Below are 7,587 nucleotides of genomic sequence, written 5' to 3' on the forward strand. Positions count from 1 at the left end.
AGGCAAACGTTGCTTATAAGCCTAGAAATAAGGAGGTTGTAGGGTGTAACCATCGTTGCCCACTTCTCTTGGTGTGTAACCACCATTGTCCACTCTCTATTTTCCTATATCTTTGGCCATCTGTTCCAAGGTCATGTCTCCCACTGATGCTTGTTGTTAGGCACATTTTATAGCCCTTGGCTTAGTTTCGTGCCTCCTCGCTCGCTGTCCAAAACTCGGCCAGCACGTATGCCTCGCGCTGCAGTGCCCCATGCTCACGCGCCTCAATGCCACACTCGCGCGCTCATGCATCCCACATGCTTGCATCTAGTGCCTAGCGCTTGCACGCCCATATGCGCCACATGCTTGCGAGATGTTACGCGCGCCACCCACATTCGCTCTTGCACCCGCTGTTGTTGTGCGCCCCCGCACTTATCCCACAACGAACAGTCATTGCCACGCCCCACCCCACGCGTCTGACTTGCCTTGCTTTCATGCTCACCACAAGCACGCCCATCTTGCTGCTAAAACTTGGAACTAGGCCACAAGCCAAGCCTCGACTCTTGGGTCATTCGGCCTAAGGTGGTACAATAGGCCTTTATAATTGATATAACGCTGGCATGCTGATGATTTTGCAGTGGTGGAATCCTTCTTGTTCTAATAATTTCATCCACTCTTATTCAGTCTTTTCCTTCCCACCAGTGGTGTGAGTAAACATAAGTAGATCAAACACCAAACCCATGTCACCAAATATGTTATTATCATCTTCTTGTACAAAGATTACAACGAAAACAAACTTTTCATTTTTATCTGAAATTGCTTTTCGGTAGCTTTTCAGAATCTTAACACATGCTTCGTCATTCCAATCATGCAGTATCCACTGTATATGCATATTAAATTAGAATTAGACCCTTACACACAATTTTAGGGTCAAAAGGCATGTTGAGTGCTTTATAAAAAGAAGCATTTGGTAGATGCTTTATAGGAAAGTGACTTTTTTTTCCCTTCCACGTTTACGTTGAATCAAGGATCACGATTCTATATTAATTTGTTGATGTAATGAGCCAATAACTCAAGTATTAGTTGGTAGTTAATAAAAAAAAAGAAATTAAATTTTATCCATACACTACCACTAAAAGATATATAATGAGAGATATTTTAAAGCTCAATAGAAATAAGACCAAAAGAGAACCCTATCCTGTTAAATCAAACTGTTACCTTCATAAAAACTGCATCGACATTAGGAATGGGATCAAACATGTCACCTCCAACATGGATGACTCCTTCACACATAGGTGTAGTGGCCACGACATGTGGCAAATCAAAGTTTATAACTTTGATGTGTGGATACGATTTCACTATCTTAGCAAGAGCTCCAGTAGTGCCACCACCCACGTCGACTAGTGACCGTATGCTGTCAAACCCATCTTTATAGTGTGACACTGTTGCTTTCATCACAATCTTTGCAGTGCATTCAATGGCCTCATTGAACAAGTTGTTGAATTGAGGGTTTTGTGAAGCAAAATCTCAAATTTTACAGCCATGAGCCTTTTTGAATGCAATTCCACGTTCTTTGACACATTGGCTAAGGTAATGCCACAGTTCCAGAATCATTGGAGCAACACTTAGTTCTGAGTTATGTAACAACCATTTTGATATGTGGGTCATTTTGTACAGAGTCTCATCATCGTCGTTTGATGAATGATGTACGGCAAAAATTCCTTTGCGAACAAGCATTCTCATAAGGCGTGCAAGGTAGGGAATGTCCAAACAAGATGTGTCAATTCCTGACATAAATAAAAGTAAAAATAAATCAATTAATACATAGTACTTAAGAGGCCAAATAAATTGAACTATTGCTTTTTGTCCAACAGAAGAGAGAGAGTCAATACTTAGAGCATCACCAAAAGGCTCTTCAAATAAGATTTTATTATTTATTTAAAGAGCCATATCAATATTTAAGGCTCCAAAAGACACTCCAATTAAGATTCTTCAAACAAGAGATGATTCTCTCTCTTTAAATTTGGAGAGTTGATTTCTCCCTCTTCAATTTGTATTTTATTATTTTTATTAGAGAAAGAGAGAGAAGTGCTTTAATTGCTATTGACTTTTTCCTTAAAAAAATAATTATTTAATTAAAATAATATTAATTTATTTCTATTTGAAGAGTCTTTTTGAGAATAATATATTTTTTCACTCTTTTATTTGCCACATATGTAAGTAAATAGATATTTGAAGAGTAAAATTAATAGAGCATTTTGAAGATACTCTTAGAGGCTAACTGGGGCAAAGTGATTGGGCTTCTATGTGAGTGCATAATATCAGCTAAGCGAAGCCCCAGGGCAAACTTCAAAGCCATAGAGTCTGTAAAGGCGAACATGAATTGCCAAACTTTAGGTTGCACGCTTCGTAATTCCTCGTGAACTTCCATTGATCCCATTCTATCTCTCTCTTTCTTCAATCTCGAGTTTGTTGTGAACATATATTAAAACGATCGATATTTATAGCCAAAGCTTATACTAAGTTGACATTTTTACAATATTGTAATGATGTTACTGGCCCGTCACAATAAGTGATAGCATGTGCCAACAATATGATAAAATCATATCATTTCTATTATGCTTGTTTGTATGTTAATTTTTTTTATGAGCATAAATAGAAATTTTATTTATAAAACGATAAACTTTAATTTACTTTTTATATAGAAAGATAGTTTTTAATGTACTCATAAAAATGTGAAAAATATTATTTTATTCTTATCCACATTTATTGTTAAATAGAAAAAAAAAATCAATAGGCCCCTATCATCAAGGTATGTATAAGTTCATCTTTTGATATCAAGTTTGATATATTTTTTTAACAATAAATGTGGATAAGAATAAATTAATATTTTCATATTTTTATGAATAAATTAAAGAGTGATACTATTGGCACCCCTCAATAGTTCTTATAAAACTCCACTACTATGTATTTTACACATTTAACCTTGATTGAAATTACAAGAACTCTAATTCAAATAAAAAAGAAATTATAAGAACTCTTTACACCCCTATATTATTAAGAAGCGAATTGCTTAAAAAAAATGAATTGAGCCATAAAATAACAAACCTAAGCAAAAGAGGCATATATATATTTTTCCAAACCTAAGCAAAAGAGGCATAAATATATTTTTCCCTTAACACGTAGAACTAGCAATCAAAGGGGTATTTAATACTTTCACGAAGGAAGAGTGGAGGTTTATTAGTCATGGTGACTTATTCTTTAAATTTCGTTTACCGGTCATGGAAAATGTTGTTTATTGAGTGCTATATCATCCGAATGTCACTACTGGTCATGAGAGTTTTTGAAAAAAATTATTTTAGGGTTCAATGAGAAAGAAGATGGGGCTATTTGAAGAATTAAAATGAGTGTTATTAGTAAAATAGTAATTTTAATACTTTAATTAATGGGTGCATTCAGAAATGGGGTTTTCTGAGATTATTAGAGGGGTGTTAATAGCTCCACTCTAAATTAAAAATTATCATCCTATCTGAAAAGTAAATTAAATTTTATCCTTTTATAAATAAAATTTCGGTTTATGCTCATAAAAAAAAAAAGCATAATAGAGATGATACGATTTCATCATAGTGTTGGCACATGTTATCACTTATTGCGACATGCCAAAAACAACATTACAATACAAAACTATCAACTTAGCGCAAGTTGACCTTTTATAAAATTACATTATTGCTAATTATTATTCTAACTAAGGAATAAATTAAGGCTATAATTACTCTGGAGCTGCTATATGGTAAAGTACGGATGACTTCCACATGCGTAAAGTGATAAATAGTGAAAAACTCATTATAATTTTGATCGTGTGATTATGAAAGACTGCTCTAATTTAGAGCTATTCCAACATAAAAAAACTAATATATTAAAATTTATCTGTTATAAAATTACATATCTCTATCATTTCTTATTTCTCTACTTTTCGGCAACACTTCCAAAACTTTTGACAAAGCCCTCAAATCATGTTTTCCATGAGTGGAAAACTTATTCATATGTTGGTTGTTATTTGGTAAACATCAAATAATTAATAATAATGAAAGTAACAAACATTTTTAAACTATCAAAGGAGAAGGAAAGCTTGGTGAGCTTATGTATGCAAGATTCGAGAAGATCTTCAAATCAATTTTCCAATAAAGGTAAAAACTAAGGAGACAAATAATAGAGGCAACATTTTTTCTTGGGAAATTATCATTCATATACCTTATAGATGCTTTGTTATCAAAAATACTACAACACTTTGATGGTGTATCAATCGTCCACCCTAAGTTGACAAAATGTATCTGCCGTCCACCAAACTGTTACTTGCCATTTAAATAGGATAACGCCAGAGGGGTATTTTGGTCTTTTCATATGATGCAAGTGATAATTTAAGGGTATACAAGTGATAATAAAAGAATTTAAGGGTATACAAGTGATAATTTTCAAGGGTAAAATCATCAATTCACTATTATTCTGTCAACTTTCAAACGGTAGCTAACGGTTTGGTGGTCGGCAGATAGCTTTTGTCAATTTAGGGTGGACGATTGATAAATCCTCAAGTATTGTAGTATTTTTTATAACAGAGCATCTATAGGGTATACGAATGATAATATCCCTTTTTTCTTTGATTAATTAATCAATACTTATATTAATTTTAAAATTTTAATGTCACGATTATAAGTTTAATCATGACAGAATATACAATGTCGAGAAAATAAAATAATTTTTGGTAATAAAACTAGGATAAGTCAGATAAGTCAAATCTCTTAAATAAATAATTGAATAATACAACGAGTTATAGTTTAATTATATGCATTTAGTTCATACTATTTGAATCAATTATCCAGTTAATTCTTCTATTTTAAAAATTTAACCAAAACACTTATTTTGTTACCTTTATAACTATTGGATTTAACTTTTTAGGGGTAAAATAATACTTATGTTTAATATAATCTAAAATTCAAAGGAAAAAAAGCCACTCACACCCCCAAGATTTGCTTTAATGGTCACACTGACCCTCTTAGTTTCATAAATGGTCACATAAAACCCCTTAATTTAATAAATAACTATTATATCTTTTGATTATAACAACCCAAATAAATATAAATATAGTAATAAGAAAAATAATAAATAAATATCATATAATACAAATAAAATATTACAATATGTATAATTAAAAAAATAAAGTATATAATGAAAATTATTTTTAATAGTAGGTTATTATTAGTCTGTCCCAATGGATTTTATTAATGCTAAAATCTATTAATCCAAAACTTGACTTTAAGATTTATACTAATATGGACATAATTAAAAATGATATTGTAAATAAAATAATATAAATTTTAAAAATTACTGTGAATGTTAGGTATAATTATTTTAATATTATTAATATGTCAAATATATTTTATTATTAATAAAAGAATAAGACATAATAATAATGTTAAATAACTTTTCTAATATTCAAAATATTTTATAAATTTTATCTCATATTATATTATATTAGATTATTTTATTTTAAGTTCAGTTTTATTTATTATATAAGTTTAGTTAAAGTCGATTATTCGGCTGTTGTAATCAATGGTATAATAAATTTGACATACAAATCTAAAAAATAGATGATTAAGCAAATTTCATTAGAAATAAATTTATAACAAGAAGTTCTTAAATATTTTTTTAAAATATAAGAACTAATTGAATATTAGCTCATATTGTAAGGATTAAAGAAACATTTATCCTATAAATAATTTCAAGTTTTTCCAATCAAAATATAAACACTATATAAACAAATTATTTGTTTTGCACCAAACAAATTATTTATAGTTTTTGACCATCTAAATCTTGAGCCAACCAAATGGTCAATTTATTATAGGCAAGTCTGTTGGGATTATATGCTCTTTTAAAGTATATTAATTTATTTTCTGATTAATAAAATATTTGAGATACTTTCAATTGCATAAATATATATTGAAAAAGATCTGTTTAATCATATTATATGTATTTATGTGATCATTATATGGATTCACAGAAGACATAAATACAAGTTATCTTATGATTAAATAAATTTAGTTCGCAGTTGATAAATAGAGTTGGGTGCTATATTTATGTTTAGACTGTAGTAAATTCTTTGAGTGATTTGTCTTAATCATGTACGAATTTACTGATGTAGTTTGACTACATTGAGTTGGATCACATATGAGATTTAATTAACCTTAAAATGATTGTCAGACTTATTAAATCTCATAGGCATTGATTTTATTGTAATCTTAATCTTGAGTTAGTTATAATTTCATGATTGTAATTGTTATTCCATTTGAGTTACCAATGGGCACGACACACTTGTAGTTAAGATTACCCGGTATCTTGGTAGGAGCAATTGTGAGTATTGGAGTTATAAATTAACAATATAGAATTTGTACAAAACATCTCTTGATGGGTTTTCGACACTTGATCATAGAATTCTCTGGCCAGACTGTGTCAATATATTTAGTATGTTGAAAATGATCATTAGAGAAAACCAATAAGTATCAAGGAATAAGATGTTATTAAATTGATTGGACGGTTGAGATATCGATTTAATTAACGATGTGGTACAAAAGATTATACAGTAAAGAAATCAATGTTGCTTGGGACGAATTATTATTCGAGCATATAATTATGGAGGTCAGTTCCAATCTTTTAGTGGAGTAGATTTGGAATTAAATAATTGGGCTAGTGTAATTACAAGCCTAATTATTGTAGCCACTATTGTATGTTCCCAAATGATCCCCGGGTTAGCTCATTGAATTGACTGCACCACTACTGGATTAATAAACAAGATAACTAGTTATTTGGGTCAAAAGGCTAAATATATTATTTAGTCGGAGGCTCCATTAATATACTTGAGTGTAAGGGACCTTGTGTTATTTTACAAGGTGGGCCCCTAAAACCCAAGAACAAGTGACATGACTTTTGTTTTAATTGTTTTTTAATTTAAATCAAAAGGGATTTAATAGAATTAATAAATAAATAAATATGGAGCATAGGGTTTCCACTAGATAGAAATATAAAAGGGTTTATTTTCTCCCAAAAAAAATAGAGCAACCACTTTATACGGACCAGAGAAAAAAAAATTTCTCTCTATTGTTAAGAGAAACATTTTCTCATGCTAGTTGCTTTAGTGGTGATAAAGGCACCCACACGTCAAGTGCAGATCAAATTTGAGTCATAGCCTGGAAGATTATTTGGTGGTGGATCGTGATCTACATGAATGGTGGTGACAGATCGTGATCTAACAGGAGTGGTGGTGACGGATCGTGATCTAAGAGCCTAAATCACATCAGCGGAAAAAGCCAAATCGAATTTTCAAGATACGATTTCTATATTACAAATTTTTATATATTGTATGAGAGTGATCCTAAAAGTTTTTATAAAATTTTAAAACTAATTTTCTTCAACAATTGGTATCAGAGACATCTCATATTAATATATAAGAATTTCTTATGAAATCAATCTTGATATTTATGTATTAGAGTGGCATAGATTATTCAGATATATATTATTTGTTTCACATATGAATAAAGTATGTTTTTAGTTTGTCTT

General features: G+C 30.6%; 1 pseudogene; it reads right to left on the reverse strand.

Annotated features, from left to right (window-relative positions):
- Nucleotides 1-577: 577 nt before the first annotated feature.
- LOC102624662 (desmethylxanthohumol 6'-O-methyltransferase-like) lies at nt 578-2,419 on the reverse strand (annotated as a pseudogene).
- Nucleotides 2,420-7,587: the final 5,168 nt, after the last annotated feature.

This window comes from Citrus sinensis, chromosome 2 (genome assembly GCF_022201045.2).
Source record: "Citrus sinensis cultivar Valencia sweet orange chromosome 2, DVS_A1.0, whole genome shotgun sequence".
In the NCBI taxonomy this organism is placed as follows: Eukaryota; Viridiplantae; Streptophyta; class Magnoliopsida; order Sapindales; family Rutaceae; genus Citrus; species Citrus sinensis.